General features: G+C 48.7%; 1 protein-coding gene and 2 pseudogenes across 1 annotated transcript in view; 1 reads left to right on the forward strand and 2 right to left on the reverse strand.

Annotated features, from left to right (window-relative positions):
• LOC114507421 (GTPase IMAP family member 8) overlaps nucleotides 1-23,931 on the forward strand; it is a 772,814-nt gene that overhangs the window by 90,618 nt on the left and 658,265 nt on the right.
• On the reverse strand, nucleotides 7,873-14,285 carry LOC114508072 (annotated as a pseudogene).
• LOC114507423 lies at nucleotides 19,773-22,188 on the reverse strand (annotated as a pseudogene).

Consider the following 23,931-nt stretch of genomic DNA (forward strand, 5'->3'; position numbering starts at 1 on the left):
GCCGGGAATCCAGGGAGGTCTCCCAGTCAAGATAGAGTACTAACTGGGAATAACCAGAGGACTGCCTGAGCCATGGACTTCTATTTCCTTTCCTGAGATATGGTGCTCTGGACTGGGCAAAGGGGGAAGGAAGGACTGTGTCTGTTTGTGGATGTTTTAAAGGGACTTGAGGATCTTTGATAAAGACATTAGGTCACTACTTTAAGTTTGTACAGCATTAAATAAACATTTCCTTTTCTTTTCATGAATCTCTGGCATTGAGAGAGGCGTCCTTCCTCTGGCAGTGGACATAACGGACCTGGGGCTTCTTTCAATAATAGTATATCATCCCAGTCCCTCCCTTCTTTGTTCTGTAACAAGAAGACACTGAAGAACTGTCCCTCTGTCACTGCAGGGGACATCTCCCCGGGGGAGTCTGTGCTGCCATCACATCCCTTAGCAGCTTGAATGCAGTGGCTTCTGAAGCCCAAGGAAACTTGAACTAGAGACTCAAGACCTTGGGAGCCACAGAGGCCCTGAGGAGAGCCTGCTTCCCCAGAGGACTTTTCTCACTGGCTGGCACACTCATAGGGTGGGGGTGTGCTTTTCCACTCAGTGGTAAAGCCAAAAGAACTAAGAGGGTTGGAGATTTTTATTCCAATCTCATAATAAAATGCAGACAAGTCTTGGTGGGCTGAGCACTGGTGACGCCATGGTGGGCAAAGCATCTGCCTCGCTGTGCCATGCAGATCCAGGAGGGTCAGCTCCAGGCCCAGGTAAAATGACCCAGGTTAGCCAGCTCATCTCTGCACCCACGCTTGCTCTGTCCAAGAGTCTCCACCATCACACAAAACTCAAGCTCACCCCGGATCCCACTGGGTCCCTATGGCATCCTCTGCCTGGTGCTTCACAGACAGAGAATCCCAGGTCACTGATGCCCTCACATCACTGAAGAGACATGTCATAGAGTAAATAATCTGTGACACCTGAGAACACTGTGGAGACAGAGGCCCACCAGCCCTGCTGTTACAGGGTGCAGCCAAGAGGGGGGACCCCAAATGGGCATTTGAAATGCGGTCCAGAACTTAAGGTGTCCAGGAGATTTTAAGATGTCTCCACCCCCCACCCAGGGTGTGGGTTGGGGGAGGGGGCAAATGGAGCAGGGCCATTGAGAGCTGTTTTGCATAGCAACAGCCTTGCAGCTAACCTCTGGCATGGTCATTTAACATATCTATAGCCTTTGGCTGGTTGCTTAGATATGTTAAATAGCTGTGATCAGCTCTAAGCCAGGGGAATGGAAGTAACTTCCCCACCCAGATGTAACTGAGGGGGGGGGAGGGTCCCCTGAGTTACAGCACCTGCGTGGGAGCTCAGAGAGGATTGGCTCCAGGACATGGGGCCATGCCTGCCCAGACTCAGGATGGCAGCCCAGTAAAGCTGGAAGGACACGAGTTCTGGCATGTGAAGTCGAGTGTGGGAGGAGTCGGAAATGAGGCTGCAGAGGAAGATTGGCTGTGGGGATTTAAAACCCAGACTTGGCGCCCATTGTGAGGGGGAGAACCATGCTGCTTGAGGAGGAGAACCATGCTGCTTTAGGAAGGAGAACCATGCTCAGCCCTGAGAAGAAGAGCCATGTGCAGCTATTGGGGGAGAACCATGCACATCCCAGGGAGGGAGAACCATGCGCAGCCCTGAGAGAGGGAGAACCACGCGGCAGCCCTGAGGGAGAGAACCACGTGTCTTTAGCAGAGTGGAGACTCCCGCATCCCAGAGAGAGGGAACCACGCGGCCTGGCAGAGTGGGGACCCCCACAGCTTTAGAAGGGGGAACCACCACCTGGTTTTAGCAGAGATCCCGGCGACTCAGCTGAGGGTGCCGGGAATACAGGGAGGTCTCCCAGTCGAGATGGAGTTCTAACTGGGAAGAACCAGAGGACTGCCTAAGCCATGGACTTCTATTTCCTTTCCTGAGATGTGGTACTCTGGACTAAGCAAAGGGGGAAGGAAGGAAGGACTATGTCTGTTTGTGGGTGTTTTAAGGGACTTTGGGATTTGGTAAAGACATTAGGTCACTACTTTAAGTTTGTATAGCATTAAATAAACATTTCCTTTCCTTTTCACAAATCTCTGGCATTGAGAGACGTCTTTCCTAGGGTGGCGGACATAACGGACCCGGGGCCTTCTTTCAATAATAGTATATCATCCCAGGCCCCCCTTGTTGTGTTCTGTAACACTGCCACGAACCACTGCAAACAGGAACGGGAACCCAATGCCAAGGCCAACCCTCAGCCCTTCCTCTGCTGCCAAGGTCACTCTGCTTCCAGGGTCGCGTGCAGATCCCAGTGGGGGCCCTGATGGGGCATCTGGATTCTGGTCTTGTCCACTTTTCAATATCCTTTTGCAAGGAACAAATAGGAAAAGGCTACCTTTGTCCCTTTGCTGAGATGGGAGATGGTCAGTGGTAAACAAATCAGAAACAAAGAAAAGCAAAGTGTCCAGAGGGAGCAATGAAACAGGAGATCCTTGCTCTTTGGTTGGGGAGAGATGGAGCCCAGAGGTGTCCCAGGAATAGCGATGGAGCTGCTGGGATGTGGGGAGGAGCCCCCAGGGGTTTCCTTACTCAGTGTACAGTCAGGTCTTGCCTTAAACCCAACTTGACTGTCTTATAACTGGAGCATTCGATAATTTACATCTAACACAACTACTGATATGGTTGGGTTTAAATTCATCATTTTGCTACTTTTTTTTTTTTTTTACCATTTGTCCTTTTCCCACCTTTTTTCTGACTTTTTGGTGAATTTTAAAATTTCACTTTATTTTATCTACTGCTTTATTAGCTGCACCTCATGTCATTTTCCCAGTGGTTGCTCCGTGATTGACAGTATGCACCTTTAACCTACATTTTACCTCCAGTGAACAGTGCATCACAGCACAAGTCCTGTGAGATCTCTGCAACATTTACCATTGCTTCCTCCCTCCCCATTTATGCACAGTTGTTGTCATATTTTTTACACATAAAATATAACCTCAACCAGCCCTGGCTGGTATGGCTCAATGGATTGAAGGCTGGCCTGAGGAACAAAGGGTTTCTGGTTCAGTTCCCACTCAGAGCATGTGCCTGGGTTGCCAGTCAGGTTCCCAGTTGGGGGTTTGCAAGAGGCAACCACACATTCATATTTCTTTCCCTCTCTTTCTCCCTCCCTTTCCCTCTCTCTATAAATAAATAAATAAATAATAAATAAATAAAACCTTTTAAAAAACACTTTTAAATGGAGAGATGGAAAAGAAATTTTTACTCTGGTCATGGAAAGCTTTGTAGGAAAATCTTAAGAAAGACCAAAACACTTTTACAACACACTGAACATGAGAGATCTCCCATGAAGGCATCAAACCGTTGCCCATAGAAGGCAAGACAGTTTTAACAATATGAAACAATAATTGATTTAAAATTTGAAAATTTCAAGTATTTGTTTTCAAATTACAATATGTATTTGAATGCTATGTATATAGTTTCAACCATAAACGCTGAAAGGGCCAACAAAGAGCGAGGACCACACTGACCAGCATCCACTGGCGACGTCCAGCGGAATGTCAGCTTCCCAACGATGCTGTCTCCAGAGCACCTGGTTCTCTCCAACCACAGAGAAAAAAGTAATAAAAGCTCTGGGTCTGCCTGGTGGCTTCATGGGTTGGAGCATTGTCCTGTACACCAGAAGATTTTGGGTTTGGCCCCCAGTGGGCACACAGGGGAGGCAACAGATGGATGATTTCTCCCTCTCTCTCTCTCTCTAACTTCCACTCTCTCTAAAATCATTAAACATACTCTCAGGTGAGGAATATTTTTAAAAATGCTCTGAATCCTTAAGTCACAGAGAGGTAATGGCTGAAACATCCACATTGATTTCCCCTCCCTGCAGAGAACCCAACATTGCTGCCTTGGGTCAGGGGGGAAAAAACAACCAGAAGGAAAAAGTAAACAATGACCCTTCATTGACTGAAATGAGAGACACAGTCAAAGCAAACAACAGCACTGAGGAAATTACATTTTCCCTCTCAGTGCTCTAAGGAGCCCCAGTGCCCCAGGATGCAGCTGGACAGGTGTGTGTCCTGGGGACCCTATGGGGGTCGCACCTCAATTGATCTTCTTCTCTTCCCTTCTTCTCCTAAAGAGATTCCAGCAGGGATTTTTTTCATTTCAGCTTCCTCTTCTACCAATGTTGTCATTTTTTACTTCTTTCTTCTGATGCCGTCCCCTCCGGACCCCCACAAGTAGTGACACCACTCACAGGGAGGACTTGGGGTGAATCTGGTGGTCCAGCCCTGCTCTAGCAAGTCTCCATCACATTCCTCCTCTTTTTCCTCTTTCCTCAGGGCAACCCTCTGCCATCTGCCAGACACTCCCAAGTGTTCTTCTTTACAGCTGTAGGGGAAGTGAGATATAAGACACCTGCCCAAATAATATTGTGTGTCTTAAAGAATTCCCAAATCTATGAAGAATGTTGTAACTCGGGGAGAAAAATTCAATTGGTGGTATAGGTTCATTCAAATCTTTTGAACCTGTCAGATGAGAAATTGAATCATTATTTGGCACCAGTCCCTCATGGTGGGAGCATCTGCTTCTGACTGCAGGGGTGGACCTGACAGGGACCTATTGGCAACAGGATGATGAGGAACATCCCCCCACTTCTTCCCTGTGATGCAGAGAACATAGCTGGACCACCCATGGTGCCACGAGTAGGACAGAGGAGTCAGCACAGCTGGATAGTCCATGTGAGAATTCACCTTATACCTGACCTTCCCATGGAAATGTTTCCATCTCATCCAACACACCACAGGTCTCACACCTATTTGGTGCTGGTGAGCTGGGAATGAAGTAATAGTTTCTTTACTTACCACTTTGTACCAAGTGCCTGGTGTTCATGAGGGCCCCATGAAATATTATCCCCCTACCCTTGGGAGAGCTGGGGAACCTTGGCTCAGGGAACATTTCCACAGCACAGATGGTCCCAAGCTTGTTGCTCTTAGAACTTTCTGAGCTCCCCCCGGCCCGGTGCTTCCCTCTGTGCTCTTAGACACGTGCCACCGTCCTCTGTCCATCGTGTCCGAGTCACACAGAACAATTCTGTTCCCTCGCTGGTCCCGAAGTGACAACACGTACACAGCTTTCTGTAGCCTTTGGCTTTGTCACTGAGATTTTGGAAGTCACGGGGTGGGGGGATGTTGGGAACTGCCCTGCCTGGTATCAGAAGCTGTAACCCCTGCCTAGGCTAAGGCTAAGGGAACGCCCTTGGAACCATAAGCCAGCAAGGAGACAAAAACTTACCTCCCTGGCAGGAACGCTGCTTCTGCTGCTTCATTCATCACTGAACCCCAAAGCTTGGTCGGTTAGCCAAAGATGGGTAAGATTCCCCAAAGGGGGAATGATCTAAGACAGGCACGATCACTTGGGAGGCCCCCCAAAAGAAGGACTTTGGGGGCTGCAGCAAAAGGGGGTGATGGACCCTTGCTCCTCGGCTTTGACATAGCCTGAGTTCTCATTGTCTGGGAGAAAATCTCCTTATCTCTTGGTTGCCTTAGTTCCCATGCTCCACCTAAGCCTGACACAATGACAGAAGGTAGTGCAGCTCTGTGCTAAAAAGGGCGGATTCCCCAGGTGATCAGGCCTAAGAAAGAACATGTAAATTACTGTGAAACCTGCTTTGTTTAGAATGCTCTCAGTTGAATGAGAAGGGTCCAAGGAGGAAGTTAGTTTGTTCCTCAAAGTCTTACAGCTCTTTGACCCTGACTCAAAATAGATCCTCAGACTTCCTAGTTTTTTATGGTTCCTTATTTCCTTGTAATAAGTACTGTACTTTACTTGAATTATTATGCAAAACGAGTCCAATAAAAGCAGGTTTGGACGGTAAATTGGCGTGCTCCCCACTAGAGGGGGTGGCCATTCCGTCCCTACTTCTCCACAGAAACTAGTCTGTCTCTGTGCATGTTTTTTCTTGCGTATTGACCAGCCATCCGCAGCGTTCCGTGATCACTGCTGGCTGGTGACCCACGCATCAAGGGGACCCCCAGGTAACACTGGGCATTATGGCATTCCATCATTCTTTTTGGATATGAAACCATCTCTTTTTATTATCATTTTTACTTTTCCAAAAAAGTAATGCCAGACTTTTTCCAAAAAAGAAATCAGATTGTCCTTTGTCCCTTTTAGCCAGTGTAGACGGGACCTGACCTGCACTGTGGCCCCTTGGTTCATTCTCTGGGCAGGCCACCGAAGTTCCCTTCAGGCATGTGACCACCAGGACGTGCTGGTACAACATGGAAATGTGCTTTGGGAACTTCTAGAAATTATTCTGGAGGAAATCCCCAAGAGAGTAGGGATGGATTTCAACTACTATTATCAATACAATAAAGGGACCTTATCTGTAACCAGGAAATCTTCAAAGGTCTCAGAAACCTTGGTTACATGTAATTTCTACAGGCAGCTAATGAAGGAATCCAAGAAGAATGTGGTCTCTGATGGGCGGAGGGGCTAAGAACTGGGAGAGGCCTCTTAGTGGTAGACACATCAAGTTCCAAAATCATCTTGAACTTTTAGCAAAAAGTGAAATTCATCCCTGTGCTGTTTGATGAAGTAGTAGTGACCTTTCCTAAGGTAACAGATTTCCAGTTTTGCACAAATATGAGAGAAGAGTAAAGTTTTATTATAGTAACAGTAGGAAAACAATTCAGGGGGTGGGGCAGCAGTGTGGGGACCACCCTCCCAGCAGGGAGTCATCAGGGTGCAGGGAGATGGAGGTGTGGTGGCAACAGTTGGCTTCCCAAGAAAAGGAGAGGACTCATCATTCAGCAACATGCTCGCATTGAGGCTGGTCAAAGAGTTTCTGTAAGGTTTTCTTAGACCCCACTGAGGAAATAAACAGCCAATTAGCCATGGAAACAGGCAGATGAGCTTTATTTTGGAAGTTTGTGCTCCCGGGCGACATTTTCCAAGCCCAGAGAAGGGGCTAAGAAAAGACTGCGTGGGAGAAGGGAAAGGCTGGGAGTTTTATAGGGCTTGACTTCTCATGGGAGCCAAGGATTGGTTCTTGGTGGACAAAGAAGCAACTTAGCATTGGTGGCTCCTGGTCTGATGTCAGCCACCTCTTCTGGGTCAGAGTTCAGTCGCCATATTACTTGTAGTCCAAACAGTGGCCATATTTGTAGTCCAAAATGCTAAATGTAACTAGATTCCCACTTGTCCTACCCTGCCCATCCTGACAGTTTCTACAGAAACATCTGAATACTCCAAATGATGCTCTCTTTCTTGTTGAATATGAGACATTTGTCCATTCCGGCATTTCACCTCACTGAGTTCTGGATCTGTTTTTCAGATAAGTCTTTGTACTTCAGTGGGCCAATGATAAGGAACAATTTCAGTCCTTCCATAAAAATGTAATTCAACAAGTTCATGTTCATCAGAAAGAATTCTAGAGGCATCTCTACCTACAGATTACTTCATGCAAAGAATTGATTTCACTAACCACATGGGTGAAATAGCTCTTGAGGCTGTAGAGGCAAGAATAAGCAGTAGAAGCCATAGACAGAGATTATCCGCTAATCTACAAAGAATGTGGAGGAGAACGGGTTACTGGGGATAAACAGAGCAAGCTTGGGGTCACTGACTTTGTCCTCCTCCATTCCTTTCTGTGTGTCTGAGAAAGAGTTCAGGTCACAGGGGGCATCCGTACATTCTGCTGTGGAGTTTTACAGATTTGGCACGTGTCCCTCCCCTGTGAAGTCAATCAAATGTCCACCAATGGCCAACAGGGAACCTTCCCGCCCTCCCTCGTCCTGAGAGCCTGAGCAGCAGAAACAGGGAGCTATGACTTTGAGAACCATTTCTGTGGGGAATGGGTGCCTGAAAATGTGCAGGAAATATAGGCAGATTTTTATTTGTTTTTGGAGAATCTGAACAGCCTTGTAACACACAGGCCAGCACTTTTCAAAGTTCCCATGATGATGTCCAGTATTTTATTCTGACTCTCCACTTCACCCCTGGCATTTCGTTGTCTGGAAACATAGAGCTTTTCCCTTTCTGCCGACTCCCTCTCCATTTCTGCCTTTCTCTTTTCCTGCTCCAGTCTATCCACCAGGTTCCTGATTTTCTCCTCATACTCCTCTATTATCTGCTTCTTCTCCCTCTCCAGCTCAGCTCTGCACTGCTCTTCTGTCACTCGGATCTGTTTCTGAACTGCCTCCTCTGCCCTTTGGTACATCTCGTTAGTGTAGAATCCCCGCTCGTTCTCCATCACCATGCGCTGGACCAGGTCCAGCAGCTGTGCCCTCTGGGCCTCCTGCTCAGCCCCTGTTGCCTTATTGTTGAACAAACAATGGCGATCCCTGAACTCCTTCATCAGATCCTGAATGAATTCTGGGGCTTCCTTATGTAATCACAGAACTCCGTGCAGTCCAAGTCATCCTTCTGGGTGAATAAGAGAATCATGTATCTCCTAGCTGTGGGACCAAACATCGTCAGCACCTTCTCCACGGCCTCTTGCTGTTCCCTTGTGTACCGGCCCAGTGGGACCACCAGGAGCAGCGCATGAGGCCCTGGGGATGTCAGGAGGATGCAACGAGCAATCTCCTTTTGTGTGTCAGCATCTGTCACCTCGGTGTCGAAAAGGCCAGGTGTGTCCACGACCACAATTTCTCTCCCACTCCACGTGCAGCTCCCTTTCTCACAGACCTTGGCGACGGATTTTGCTGCAAGAGTGGAATGAAACGCTTTCTTCCCAAGGATGCTGTTCCCTGTGGCACTTTTCCCGGCTCCGGTCTTACCCACTAAGACTAGTCTCAGTTGTGACTCTCTAGGGTCTTGGTTTCCAAGCCCTGGGACATCAGGAAACAAAAGCCACAGTGTGAGGATTGACCTCCAGCATTTCCCCTGCAGGACCCACACCCACCCGTGCCCGTCTCCGTTGCCTACTCTCATCCTGTCCTGTGAGCGACTCCTGCACACACAGGAGCTCTGAGGAAGCCCTGGGCCTCATATTCCTGCTACCAGACTTGGGAATCCTTGGAATATCTCCAGAGTCCCTTGGGCTGCTTACTCTGATCTTTGGCATTCAGGCCCACCATAAGAGGATGCCCAAGGGTGTAAGTGAGAGCTCAGAGCCAGTGTAGGAGTAGCTGTCCCTCCTAAGCCAAGGCAGGATGTGACACAAAGGGTGACTATGGAACATCACAGCAGAAGATCCTCTCACCCCCATGTCATAGTCACAAGGAAACTTTTTTCTTCCCATGAAGAAAACATGGGGGTGGGTGATTCAGGCCCTCCCACCTTACAAGGCTAGCAGAGCACCTGGGCACAAAGAAGGAGTGTCCCATTATATGTCACATACACAGCCCTCCCATCAGGGACTGTGACCCACAGAAGCATAAAACACATTACTTAAAATTAAAATTTTGTGTAGAAATTCAATGATGTTTTCCTATATTAAATTAACATGTTGAAGACTTTGAACCAGAAAGTATAGACAGTTCTCTGGAGTTACTATAAAATCCCTTGAACTTAAATAATACTAACAACAGCAACAACTCATACAGATTAGCATCAGTAAAGTTACACTTTCTTAGTCTCCCTTGCTTAGGTACATCTACCTCCTAGGAAACTTGGAGGTTAATAACGAACAGAGCAGCATAGCCTACCAACTGAACAATGTTTTCAGAATAACTCTGAAGGTTAAACACCAGATCATCTGTATAGCACTTCCCCTACTTCTGTTTAGTACATCTCTGCTTCTCTCTTTAATGGGTCTTACAGTGGAAACTTCAGGATTTGGTGAGCACAGCCCAGGACCAGGCAACACCACTGACAACCACACCTGAGAGCCTGTTTTCCAGAGAAAGAACACCCTTCAGCCCGGCCCTTCAGTGAGACTGAGGGCTGCAGAGGGACCCTGTACCACAGCCACTGTCTCTGCTCAGAGTCTGTGCCCACCGGGTCACACCAATGAGATTGGGGACATGAATGATAACTGCATTTCCCTTTCAGAGATATCATCACCGTCACCCAGCCCGTCAGACGAAAGTCTAGGATTTTCCCTTGATTCCTCACTTCCCCTTACTTTCCAGATCCTACCCACTGGAATGTTCCCTTGCCTCCATTCACAATCTGAACACTTCTCTCCATGTAGAAGACATCATACTAGCCCAAGCTACATCACCATCTATGCCACGGCAGTCCTCTCACTGGTCTCTTTATTTCCAGTATCCCCCCTTCTGTCTATTCTGTAGTAGGAATGATTTTTTTAACTGTCATCAAACAGAGGAGAGATTTGGCAGAACCCCCATCTCTGGCTTCCACGAGATCAGTAGTGATTCCCCATCTTCCACACACTCTATGGGGAAGCTGTTGCTAATCCAGGGAGTCACCAAACCTCCCCTGGGGGCAAGTTTCCCACATTTGATAACCAGCATCCTGGGATGAGAGAAGTAAGTTTCCAGAAGCTGAGAACACGGGACACAGGATGGCTCCCAACAAGGGGAATGTGGGTGGGGGGTGAGAGCACTGTCCCGTTAGCACCACAGTGGAAGACCCCACCTAGGGACACCCTGAGGGCATCAATCATTGCCACACAGGGAGTGGGAAAATCGTGGGAGGGGAAACAAAAGGCCACCACAGACCAGCTCCACCACAGAGCAGTTTGCCAATGCTGAGGGCACATGGCGATCTATGTGACAGAGTGCTGCTGTGGCCATGGACTCTTCCCATCTGGGACATGAGCCTCTTTGGGATGTGGATCTGCAGGTCTGCTCACAGGTGCTGAGTCTGTTTCCCCACACATTGAATCTGGGTGTTTGAATGATTTGTGTAGACAAGAGGGCAGTAGAAGTATGACGCCTGTGTAGGTCCTAAAAGTGTGGGGATGGCTGTGTCCTTGTGCCTCGCAGAGCCCTGCAGCTGCCTTGGGAAGAGGCTGGACTCCCTGCTCAGTGATGAGGGACACAGACCCACTTAGTACCATCAGCCTGGCCTGCATGAGAGTGTGCTGACTACCAGACACATCCATGGGGCTATCCAATCCCAAATTATCCAGTTGCTGGATATTGAGATCATCATGCCAGATGAAATAAGTCATGGGAAGAAAGGACAAGAGCCATATGAACCCAGGCACATGTCGGATATAAAATAGGAAGTCCCAGGTGAAAAAACAAAACAAACTCATGCACACAGACAGTAGTGTGGTGGTGACCAGAAAGAAAGGGAGGTTGGGGGCTGTGAATAGTATAAAGGGGTCAAATGTGTGGTGATGGGAGGAGACAAGGCTTTGGGTGGTGAGTACACGATGCAGTACATGGATGATGGATGATAGGATTGTGCACCTGAACCTTATATAGTGTTATTAACCAAAGTCAGCCGATTACATTTCATTAAAAAAAAAAAAGATGATCCAATTCTGTACTGAACCACTAGCTTACCACTCTGTACATGAGTAAGTCTGGGTCAGAGGATAGGAACCTATCATCTGAATAAATAGGAACCTGAATAAAAACTCATTTCCTCTCACATTTCTCCTTCCCAACTTTCTCTAAGACTGAAGAGAGGGGCAGAGAAACACCCAGAGAGGCTACAGCTGCCCCTCCTGATGTGTGCACATGTTAGGAAGTAGGAGACAAGATCCCTCATAAAGCCTGGATCACTCAGGACACTGTAACCTCTCTTCCTCTGAGCGGTGATGCCACATCAGGAGGGGCCAGGGTGGAGGGTTGAGGGGAAAGAAAGAGCAGAGTCGATGAAGAGAAAATGAGAAATGGGGTTGGGGGTATTTGGATCTTGCTCAGTTGGGGACTGGCAGACAGGACAGCAGAGCCCCCACCAGGTCCCCTCCTTCAGCCTGGCCTGGGGAGCCCGAGCCCCCTCTCACCATGGCTGGTCCCAGGTTCACTGATGCTGAACCTTGAGCTGTGCAATGGAGCTGCCATTGTCGTGTGAGTTCCTGTGGGTAAGAAACACAACTCATTTCAGGGAAATGGAGAGTAACTGCAAACCGAACCTCCTGCAGCCAGCAGTCCCTTCCTCCTGTAGACTGGCTACTTGATTTCTCCTCCTTCCCAGCACTTCTGCTCCACTGCCCTGGTCAGTCTCCTTTTTGCTTCCTGCTCTTCCTCTGCACAAACATACAGGATCAGGTGCTTCCTCAGCTCAGCTTCCAGGCACCCTTCCCATGACCCCTGAGTAACTTCTTCTTCTGAACTCCTTTGGGACCTACTCTGTAGACTAGACCTTCTGCAGAGCTCTGAACTTTCATATCCCTCTCAGCCTCTCCACTGGGCAAATTCATGGGCATCTCACACAGAACTGGCCACAGGAAACCCTTGACCTCCCTGCTCTCTAGCCAGCCTGCCTTCAGGTCAGGGGGATGATCCTGTTCCCCTCCCCCTCCTCCAGGGGATGGCCTCAGCCTTCAGCCCAGGGATCCTGCAGAGTCCTGGCGTTGTCTACAACACATCTCTCCTCAGTTTTGCTCATCTGCCCCATGGACTTGACCTCCAAAATGTGCAGAAGTGTCCCTGCTCCCACCACAGATGAAGGCAGGCCACTGGGATCGGTTTCCCTGTCACAGCCTCTAACCGAGCCTCTCTTCCTCTGTCCCACTTCACCTCTACAATCAGACAGTTTTTAAAACTAAACTTTGCTTATTTTTCTCTGACATGTCTTCCCCCTACACCGTCACCACCCACAGGACAGCTGAGTGAGGTCCCCTCGCCATTGGTTCTCCCAGCGCTCCCAGGGGTCCCCATGGAGCAGAGATCTCAGCCGGGAGTTCTGCATCTGCTCTCTCTACTCTGCCCTGGTCAGTTGTGAGCTTCATGACAGTGGACCCTCCAGGGCAGTGTCCAGTCTTGTATTCCCTTGTGACTGGGACAAACACATTACTGGACACAGAGTTCTTCACAACACATATTGTTAAATAAAAGCATTGATCAAATGTCCCTCATTGTTGCTTCCTTGATGTCCAGCCTACATCTGAGAAAAAGGTTGCCCTTCCTCATCCATCAATGCTCACTGTCACAGAAGCACCGTGTTACACTGTGAATATTTCATCTCCTCGCTGCCTACATGCATTTGTCAGTGGGGAGAGCTGCTAGAAGAACAGGGAGTGGAGGGGACTTTGCTGTCAGAAGAGCTGGGAGTGGAGGGGACTTTCCTGTTAGCAGAGCTGGGAGTGGAGGGGACTTTGCAGTTAGAAGAGCTGGGAGTGGAGGGGACTTTGCAGTTAGAAGAGCTGGGAGTGGAGGGGACTTTGCAGTTAGAAGAGCTGGGAGTGGAGGGGACTTTGCAGTTACAAGAGCTGGGGGTGGAGGGGACTTTGCAGTTACAAGAGCTGGGGGTGGAGGGGACTTTGCAGTTACAAGAGCTGGGGGTGGAGGGGACTTTGCAGTTAGAAGAGCTGGGAGTGGAGGGGACTTTGCTGTCAGAAGAGCTGGGAGTGGAGGGGACTTTGCAGTTAGAAGAGCTGGGAGTGGAGGGGACTTTGCAGTTAGAAGAGCTGGGAGTGGAGGGGACTTTGCTTTCAGAAGAGCTGGGAGTGGAGGGGACTTTGCAGTTAGAAGAGCTGGGGGTGGAGGGGACTTTGCCTGGGAGAGGCTGAAAATGCGAGTTGGGAAGGGCAGGCTCCTCTGGTAGGAGCCATCAAATACACACCTGAAACACAGTTAGATAGAAGACGCTCCTTTGGAAAGAGGACTTCTGTCTTTATCCCTTAGAGCGCGGGAGTAGAAAACCCTTCTTGTAAACTGAGAAGAGAAGCCCAGCACTTTGAGAAATCAGCTTTGGCCACAGAGTCACAGCTGGTCCTGGGTATGGCAGCCCTGCTTCTGACGCCTCCCTGCGTCCCTCGCCCACCAGCTGCCCTCAGAGCCCAATCTGCCCGCTTCACCCAGCTCCACCCCAGACAGCTTCAGGTGTATTTATAAATTCTGTAGGAGATGAAAGGAATCATTTATTTGTACAAATACACTCTGAGCAGCAAACCTGTGAGAGTGGCTAATGTGCAGGGCTCAGCCTTTACAGCAGACCACAGCCCAAAGGCAGTCAGCAGAGACAGGACACAGAAAGCAAGGAGAAACCTGCACTGAGAGCAAGTCTGATGGGAGGTTTAACAGGGATCCCGGGGGAGGGGACTCCGATGCTCCATATCTCACATTTCCCTGGCGCTCCCCCAAACACGCACAGGATCACCCACGTTCCTCTACCTGCAAAATCTGTGTCCTGCTCCAGTTTCTGACTTTGAGGGCTGAGCTAAGTGAGGACACTGAGGACCAGGAAGAGGAGAGAGGAGGTGGGGGGAGGGGCTGTCCCCACTGACTCATGGGAGAGGGCTCTGCACAGAAAGTAGGCTGTACCACAAGCGCTGTGCTGGAGACAGAGAAGGCCGACCCGTGCTGTCCACAGGGTCAGCCCAGCAGGAGGATGTGACCCGTGTGAGCGTTTGTGCCGTCAGTGCAGGAGCCCTGGTGTGTGTGAGGCAAAGAGGGACTGACAGGAAGGGAAAGACGAACAGCACTGCAGTCGTGGTGGGGTACTGCAGCCCACTGGCATCAACGACGGGTCTTGCAGTCAGAAATCCCACAGGGAAACAGCAGCCCTCCAGGATGCGCTGGCCCCCATGAATGTAATGCATGTGTCCAGAGCGCCTCACCTGGGAGCAACAGAACTCACAGTTTTTCCCAAAGCACAAGGAACATTTTCTTGGATAGCCCACAGTTTGGAACACAAAGCAAGTCTTAATAAATTCAAGATCACTGAAATCATAACAAAAGTCTTCTCTGACTGCCATTGTTTGAAACTAGAAATCAAGAACAAGAAAACACCACAGGAAAAGCACACAAATACATGGAGACTAAATAACAACAGGGTAGTAAGCAATAAAGGGGTTAACGATGAGATTAAGGTAGAAATTAGACAATACCCTCAGACAAATGCAAGTGAAGACAGCACAACCCAGAATTTATGGGACACAGCAAGAGCAGTTCTAACATGAAAGTTCACAGTGTACAGGCCCACCTCCAGAAGCAAGAAAAATCTCGGTGCCCTCTGGAGAGCCTGCCTGAGCCCTCCTTTCAGCCTGGAGCCCCTCAGAGGTCCTCCGGGGCAAAGTCAGCCCACCATTTCCTCGCTCCGATGTTTACCACTCGGAGGACCCTGGTCCCACACTGTCCACTCTCTTGCATGTGCTGACCCCCACCTCATGCCCCTCTCAAATGTCCAAATAAACTGCCAGGAGTCTTCTTGAAAACTGCAGAGGAAAAGTCAGGCACTGATCCAGAGTGAGACGGCATCAACACCCGAAATAATTACTCAAGAGAAAAATGCTTTTCTTATGATAACGCACATTTGTGACTTGGATGGTGGGAAAAAGATATATGAGCAATGGCCATATTTCACACCTTTTTAAAAATGTAAAATGTGCCCCGGCTAGTGTGGCTCAGTGGATTGAGCACCGGCCTGCAACCAAAAGGTCACCGGTTCAACTCCCTGTCAGGGCACACACCTGGATTGTTGGTCAGGTCCCCCACTGGGGGCGCTCAGGAGGCACCTACACATTGATGTTTCCCTTACTCTCTCTCTCCCTTCCCTTCTCTCTAAAAGTAAACAAATAAAATCTTTTTTAAAGAAGGTATATGCACCCCAGTGTTCACTGAGGCTTTCTTCATGGTAGCCAAGGCATGGAGACAACCTAGGTGCCCTCTGACGTCTGACTGGACAAGGACGATGTGGCCCATGTACTCAGTGGGACACACTGAGCCACGGGAAGGACGGAATACTGCCATTTGCAGCAACGTGGGTGGATCTTGGGAGAAACGTGCGAAGTGAAATGAGTCAGAGGCAAAAGGACGAAAAGCATATAATTTCACTCAATGGTGGGATATAAAACAGTGAGCAACAAGAGAACAAACAAATCCTCATAGATACAACAGTCTGGTGATTACCAGAGGGGACGCGGGGTGGGGGGGAAGGGAAGAGAGAAGAGGGGAAAGGGCTCGAATGTATCGCGATGGAAGAGGACTTGACTTTGGGCAGTGAACATACAATGAATATGCAGAACACGTGAGGGGCTGAGACGCTGACTCAGAGCTGAGGCCTCAGAACCGGAGCAGGAGATGCTGATGATTCTCTGCAAATATGGCCATTTGTTGACTCCAAATCCCAATGTAGGAAGAATCTTAGAAAATCAACATGCTTTTTAACAGGAAGTAAGAACTTGAGAACTGTTGGTGTAGGCACTCTGTTTTTCAAATTTATTTATAAACGTGAATGAGACTGCTCTTATTTTTTCTTTTTTAAAGATAGATTTATTTGTTTATTTTTAGACAGAGTAGAAGGGAGGGAGAAAGAGGGGGAAACATGAACATGTACTTGCCTGTCACACCCCCTGCTGAGGACCTGGCCCACAACCCAGGCATATGCCCTGACTGGGAATCGAACCTATGACCTGCGGGTTCACAGGTCAGTGCAAGATCCACTGAGCCACACCAGACAATATGAGACTCCTCTTTTAAAAGCACATGCTGGTTTGAAACCTCCCAGGAGTAATCTGAAGCCAGGCTCCCCATGGTGTGGGGGAGACCCTGGATAGCCCCAGACCACTGCAGATGGGGAGGAGGCAGTTTAATGAACCAGGGAACTTACTCACAAGGCTGGTTGTGGGTGGCCCCAACACAAATATTTTGTGCACCTGCCAGGTCTGAAGAGTGCATACGGATCCCTTGGCTGGGCTGAGTCACCTGCACCATCCAGATGGTCTCAATAACACGTCACTCTCTCAAGGCTGTGTCCCTGACGCAGCTCTTGGGAAGCTGCCACACATCCTGAGGACGGGTTGAGGGGCAGGGAGCCTGGGTCTACCTTTCAGGTCAACTGTAGGTCAGACCTCCCCATGACCTCCCCAGTGTAACAGACACAGTGGGTTCACCACTCCACACCAGGGGCCAAAGGGACACAAGTCTTGGGGGAAGAAACAGGTCTCCTTTCATGAGTGACAAGTGAAGGACACAGAGGAATGATTTCCAAAGCCCTGCCTCTCGCAGGGGAGGCTCCGCCTTCTCTCACACCCACCGTCCTGGCAGTTCCATGCTGAGCCCCCCTTTGCAGCAGCTCACCCACCAGTCTCAGCCCAGGCCAAGCTCATCTGGTTTCTGCTCCTCTGCTCAACACAGTGTGACATTTTAGCATTTTGGAGGAAGTGCCCAGGCTGAGACCCTTGTCGCATCTGTCACCCATACTCCACCCCAGCTCACCACCCTTACAAGTTCACATGCCCCGTTCTTCTCCAGTGGGCCCTGAGAGGGCAGAAGGAGCTTTACAAGTTCAGAGGTGGCCCGTGTTGGTGGCTGCTCTCTCAGATGCCACAGGAACACTGAAGTCCCACGTGAGAGAAAACACAGGTAAGACAGCAATTCCTCAAATCAGGGAGAACCTTCTATACCCAGAACCCCAGGACCCGAAACACTGACCCCCTGGGCTGGGGGTCAGATCCCTTAGGGCGTTGACTTGTATTCTCATGTGATTTAGTAAACGTGATACATTAGCACACTCATCAGGTATGAACGCAAAGTCTCCTCCTTGGATAATGACAGAGATGTCAGCTGCCAGAAGAAGTGTTTCTGGTGTCAGAAAGCACTGGGGGGAATTTTTCTAAATACAATGATAAAGAGCGGGGTGTGTCTGAAAGAGAACTGACTGTGGGTATTGCTGGGATTGAACAATCCCTCTAATGAGGTACTTGGGGGAGAGTCAAGTGCAAGCGTTTCCTACAGGTGGTGGATACAGGGTGTGCAAGTGACAAGGGACACTGCTAGTAGCAGTGAGGAAATGACCCCTAAGCCTAAGGGGGTGAAGGAGAGCTGGCATCCAGAAGGGGGGTTGGTAGAGAAGGGGTGGCCTTTGGCTTCAGGTTACAGCAGGTCAGAGATGACCTTGCAGGGAGGGAGGCAGGAGAAGAAATACCCCAGCCTCTCTTTCCTACCCCCAACAGGCCTCCTACTCAGACTTCCCACTGGCAGGAGCCCAGCAAGACTCAGAGACCCAGGGAGCCTGCTGACGTGGACAGACAGGACAGGGGCCTCAGGTCAGGGCCCCTCTCACTCAGCGCTGTTCTTGCCACATGTTCACAGCAGCGCGGTGTCCGCAGACCAGCTGTAGGCAGGACGTGCTTGGCAGGAGCCCCCCCAGGTAAGTGCAGCCACTGCAAAGAGGAAGCCCATGTGCCACTGACCAGTGAGCGCACATGAGCACTGGCTCCGCCTCCCTTCTGTGAGAAAGAATTTTGGTTTGAGGTATTTTTTTAAAAGATTTTACTTATTTATTTTTAGAGAGAAGGGTAGGGAAGGAGAGAGAGTGGGAGAGAAACATCAATGTCTGGTTGCCTCTCACGTGCTCCCTACTGGGGACCTGGCCTGCAAGCCAGGCATGTGCCCTGACTGGGAATCGAACTGGCGACTCTTTGGATACAGACTGGTGTTCAATCCATTGAGTCACACCAGCAAGGGCTGAGAGAGAATTTTGGAATGTGAAACCCCCATCTCCTTCACTTGCTACACGTAAATAAGACCACGTTGTGACAACCATTTCTTGTCGTTGAACAGAACTCCCCAAGTGGAGAACCCTCTGAGTTCAGTAACAACGTGAGCCACGTAGGTCACCTCCTGGGGCACAGAGCTATGGTGAAGAGGGGCAAAGTGTGGATCTGCAGAGGCAAAGAAAAAGAACTGGGACAGAATGTATTTTAAAGTTACAGTCAGGGACATTTTGTGTTAGGATGGTAAATTAATAAGAACACAGAGAAAAACACTATGAGGTTTTTTAGCACCTCCTGAACCACAGAACCATCTTGCTGGAGAGGTCTGCTCTTCACTGCCCTCAGGCTTGAACACGTGGACGGAGAAAACAAGCACTACCAGGCAGGGCTGACACGTGGCACACACAGGCTTTTCATTGGATGTTCCTAAATTCAGTTTTTGAACTCTGTGCAGTGTATTCTGACCTGACTGTGCCCACTCAGTCACTCCTTACCTGCGTTGGCACTGTGGGGGTGGGGGAATGAGCTGGGAGGATGCTCTGGGGAGCTGGCACTGCACAACAGACCAGCCCGAAGCTTAGTGGTTTGAAACAGCATCATTTATTTTTCTCATGAATCTACAAACTGGGTGGGATGCGGTGGGGATGGCCCATCTTTGCTCTCTGCAGCTTTCCCTGAGGCAGGTCTGCTGGCAGCTGGAGAGCCCACTGCCCTGTGCCCACACCTGCACGGCTGGCAGGTGGTCTCACTGGCAGATGGAAGAGCAGGCAGGGGACGGGGCCAGGCTTCCAGTCCTCTTCCTGGGGCCTCCCGATGGGCAACGTGGGCTTCCTCACAGCACGGGGGCCACCTTCTGAGGGTGTGTACTGCAGAGAGCAAGGCAGCACTGTCCCTGTCTAACTTCAGAAATCAGACCAGCCACTACTCATCAAAGCAGTCACAGAGTCCGTGGAACTTCAAGGAGGGGACACAGTCCCCATCACCCAACAGAAGGAGCAACAGCACAGAGTACAAGAAGCAGAGCTGGGGTAGCAGATATTGTTATAGCCATCTGTGGAAAATATAATGTACCACATTGACAAATCACAGTAATTAAGAAGAAAAAATAAAATTTGCATCAGTTCCACAACCTATGCCATATATTTGAAAGCGAATCCATTTGAAAATATCTTTAAGTATATTTTCTTTACCTCCTTCCCTTACAGTCTTCAATTTATTTTTCATATTTCTCCTTTTTGGATGCCATTTGTTCCTCCATTTCTTGTTTTGATATTTCTTTTCCATCATATTTCTCTTTTACCTCTTTCTCATAGCTGCTTGTTCAGCAGCAATTTTGTTTAGTGCCTCGTCCACACATTTCCACTTTTTCACGATATACTTGTAGATGGGATCAGAAAAGTGAGCCCCTCTGTTCTCCTGCACCATTGCCTCGATCAACCCCACCAGCTCCTGCACTTGAGCTTCTTTCTCAGACTTCTTTTTGTCTTTGCTGTTATTGAAGGCACAGTGGCGATTCCTGATCTCCCTCATAATGGTTTTCAGGCATCTGTCTGCATTTTCTAAAAAGCTACTCAGCTCCTGACCTTCCAATCCCTCTTTGTGAGTGAACAGGATGATCACGTGCTTCATGGCCGGCTTCCCAAAGACGGCCTTGATCAAATCAACTGTATTCTGCTTCTCCTGCGTGAAGCCGCCCAGCCGTGTAACCAGGATGATGGCGTGAGGCCCGGGGCTGGAGAAGTGGACACACTGGCTGACTTCCCTACAGGTGGTCGATAGTGCCTTCTCAGTGTCAAAGAGCCCCGGGGGTGTCCACAAGAAGAAGCTTCCTCCCCTCCCAGGCCCTCTCTTCTTTCTGACATTTCTCGGTAACAGACCCGGAAGCAATTCTAGAATCAAACGCTTTTTTCCCAAGAATGGTGTTTGCTGTCGCACTTTTCCCACTTCCGGTTTTTCCCACCAGAATGATCCGCAGAGTGTTGTCCTGAAGGCCGACCATGCTGGTTCAAGAGAATCTGGGTGCAGGTTCCTGCAAGACACTGAGGAGGGGAAGGAGACGGGGAGGGGTCAACTTAGGTAAGTGAGGACCATTCCAACTCTCTACCCTTCATTGAAAATTTCTACTGGTCTATTATTCCTATTGATCCCAGTGACAATGGAGAGATGGCACAGGTCAACTACTACAGAGGAAATAAGAGTTTCCCCACAAAGGAGTGCCAGATCCAGGGCCAGGTCTCTCCCAGGGGAGCACACCTACACCTTACAGCTCTGCTCTCTCAGTGCTCCCTGAGCTGTCCCTGACCACACACAAAAGAAGGGAAAGTTTCAGTCCTTTCTGTGGATCAAGTATAATATTGATCCCAAAGGCTAACCAAGATTTCACCAATAGATAAAGCTACAGATGTCTCTCATTTGGAAATAGTAATACAAAGTCTTAAATATATTATTACATACTTAAAAAGGTACACACCATAGCTAAGAGGAATTTACTTCAGGAATACTAGGAGGGTTCAAAGTGAGAAAATTCTTACAACAAATCTTATTAATAGAGGAAGAAGAAAACTACCCAGATGCAGAAATGACATTTGATCGGATTCAACACTGATTCATGGTTAAAACATTTCATAAAAATACAATTAATACACATTTCTCTAAACTTAAACTAATGGATTATAAAAGTGATTTGGACAAGGAAAAAAGAAAATATTCAGCTACCAAGAAAAAATATAAAGAGGGAGGACTAGCTGTACCAGGAGTCAAACACACAGTTTCTATAATTACAGCCGTACTCTGCTCCAACAGAGAGAACAGGGAAACAAAAACAGAAAATTCAGAAACAGACCAAAGTATTCATACTGTATCCATTTACATTCCATTTGATTACAGTGCTACCATAGATTAAATGAGGCCGCATCTCACATCGACGGGGAGAGAGGTGGGCAACAGAGCGACTCTGGGCTCAGGGTGACCACACAGGAGCCAGGGAACTGCCTCCACTGCCTCACGCCACTCAGGTGCAGTTATGTTCCAGGTTTTCATGGAAAAGCGAACCCACAGACATAAGAGAAACAACATGGACAGGTTCTTTGTAACCTGGGGGTAGGGGAAATATTTCTAAGATTTGACAAAAAGTAAGGAAAAGGACGAAGTTTGATTACATACAAATCTCACAAATAATGTGAGACAAGAAACACCACAGACAAATTAAAGCAAAAATGTCAAACTACGGAAAAAACAGTTTCCAACTTACATCAAGGGGGTAGATTTCCCTGTTACACAAAGAACATCGAAAAACACAGAAACGAAAGTTCAACACCTTGGTAGAAAATGGAGTAAGAGATGAGAATAAACATTCAGGGAAAATGTGCCTTGACTATATCAAAAGACAGTAGCATACACTCATAATAGAGAAAAATAAATCAAAACCAAAAGTAATATATGTAAATAAAATAATTTTAAATCGCACCTCTATTTCTGAGGTGAGATGCGGTTTGTCCCCTCCAGGTCTGGCAGAACTGCAGACTGTGCTGAGAGTCAGCCGCAGGGGGTGGGGGCAGCAGGTCCTCCCCTGCACGGCTGGGGAGGAGGGAAACACAGCCCAACCCCCCAGAGCAGAAGCCAGCAATACCTTGTAGAGTCCACGGGCACCTTCCCTTCTGCTACCAATCCCCAATTTCAGCTTATGTCCTTGAACTACGCTGACAAAAATTACAGCGAAAACCATGGATAAAGCTATTTACTGCATCATTATTTGTAAGATCAAAAAACAAAAACCTATCCAATGGCCACCAGTAGATGATGGGTTGAATGATCTAAGGTGTGTTCACACCGGGAAGGACTGGCTGGCTGTGAAAAGGACTGAGAAGTGTCTCCCTGCACCAGAGCTGGGAGACCGCCAGGGTGTCTACCACCAGGGGAAGGAAATAATGTGGAATTCACCTACCATCTCTCCAGTAAGGGGGGTGTGAACATCATCTATAAACTATAACAGGTACACTATTCACATACATGAAAAGGCACCAGCAGGATAATCTGAAAACTAAACTGACACAAAAGTTCCTTGTGTAGGGATGGGAGAGACAGGGTGGGGGGACAGGGACAGGAGCTGGAAGTCGGGTGTCCTGGGTGCACGTAGATTTCATAGGTTTGATCTGGAAACCAGGAAGGTAGTTTACCTAATTACACACCAAAAATTATATCTTATATACTAAAATCAAGAGCGAATGAAACAAACAAATCTAACTAAAATTTGAAAGGTGCATGAACTGCGTAAGGAACTGGTCCGAGAGACTTGGAAATGAAGTCATTTCATTGGTCATCTCCAGTAAGTTCTATACACTAAAGAAACAAAAAAACAAAAAGAAGAAAAATCACCACAAATCCAAAACCTGAAAAAAAGATCTCCAATTCTACTAAAAAATCCTCATCTTAGTTGCTTGTGTGCGTGTAGTGTGAAGCCCATTGGAAAGGCACAGAGACAGGAATGACCCAGTGACAATGGGCCCCCTCAGCGCCCAGCTCTGGCCTTCAGAGGCCATTTCCCACCAAAGGTCAGGGCTCTGAGGAGAAAGCACAGATTCCAGGGTGGGGCAGGACACATGTGCGTGGGGCCCACATGCCCTTGTCAGCCAGAGAGCCCGGGTGTGCTCACCACTCACTAGCATCTCATCACAGGGACTGGGGGCCACTGCAGCAGAATCCAAAAGGACTCAGATGGGACAGTTTGAGCACCGATAATAATTCCAGTGAATGGAAAAGCATCAGATATGTTGAAACCCATGGGGTCATAGCAATGCCTTCTTCAAAGTGGCCCTTCTCTCCCTCGGGCATCTGCCAGAAAGCATCTCCTTGCTCTGCACATGGACACACAAAGGGGAAGAGTCAGACATTCATCTTTGTCTCTCACACGCCTGCTCCTCGTGGAGATGAGAGAGAGCTTGAGGGGAGCCTTCTTTTCACAGGATTATTCCACCAAATACATGAGGAAGGGATGACAGCATTTGAGTGTCATCACTTGTGGCCCTTAACGAGACAAAGGCAGCCATTAGTGTCAGTTAGTGTCACAGACAGACTGACAACCAGACGTCATGTGCCTTCTGACGGGAGTTCACTGCTGCACCTGTGAAGTGGTCCCCCCCAAATCAGTCCACCTTGAACCTGACCAAACCTCTCCTTAGACAGAAATTCACACGGACGCTGGAACGGGAGGAGCAGGTGAGCTGACACCTTTGATGGAACTGACAGGACACACACTGCCCGACTCTACTGGAGTTACCCAGAGAAATCTCCCAGAGTACCCCCCACAAGGGGTACCCCCCTTTGTTACCCAGAGAAATCTCCCAGACAGCAACAGGGAAGGTGGGGACCGACATACCAAGTTACATTTAAGAGAT

The sequence above is a fragment of the Phyllostomus discolor genome, chromosome 10 (genome assembly GCF_004126475.2).
Source record: "Phyllostomus discolor isolate MPI-MPIP mPhyDis1 chromosome 10, mPhyDis1.pri.v3, whole genome shotgun sequence".
Classification (NCBI taxonomy): Eukaryota; Metazoa; Chordata; class Mammalia; order Chiroptera; family Phyllostomidae; genus Phyllostomus; species Phyllostomus discolor.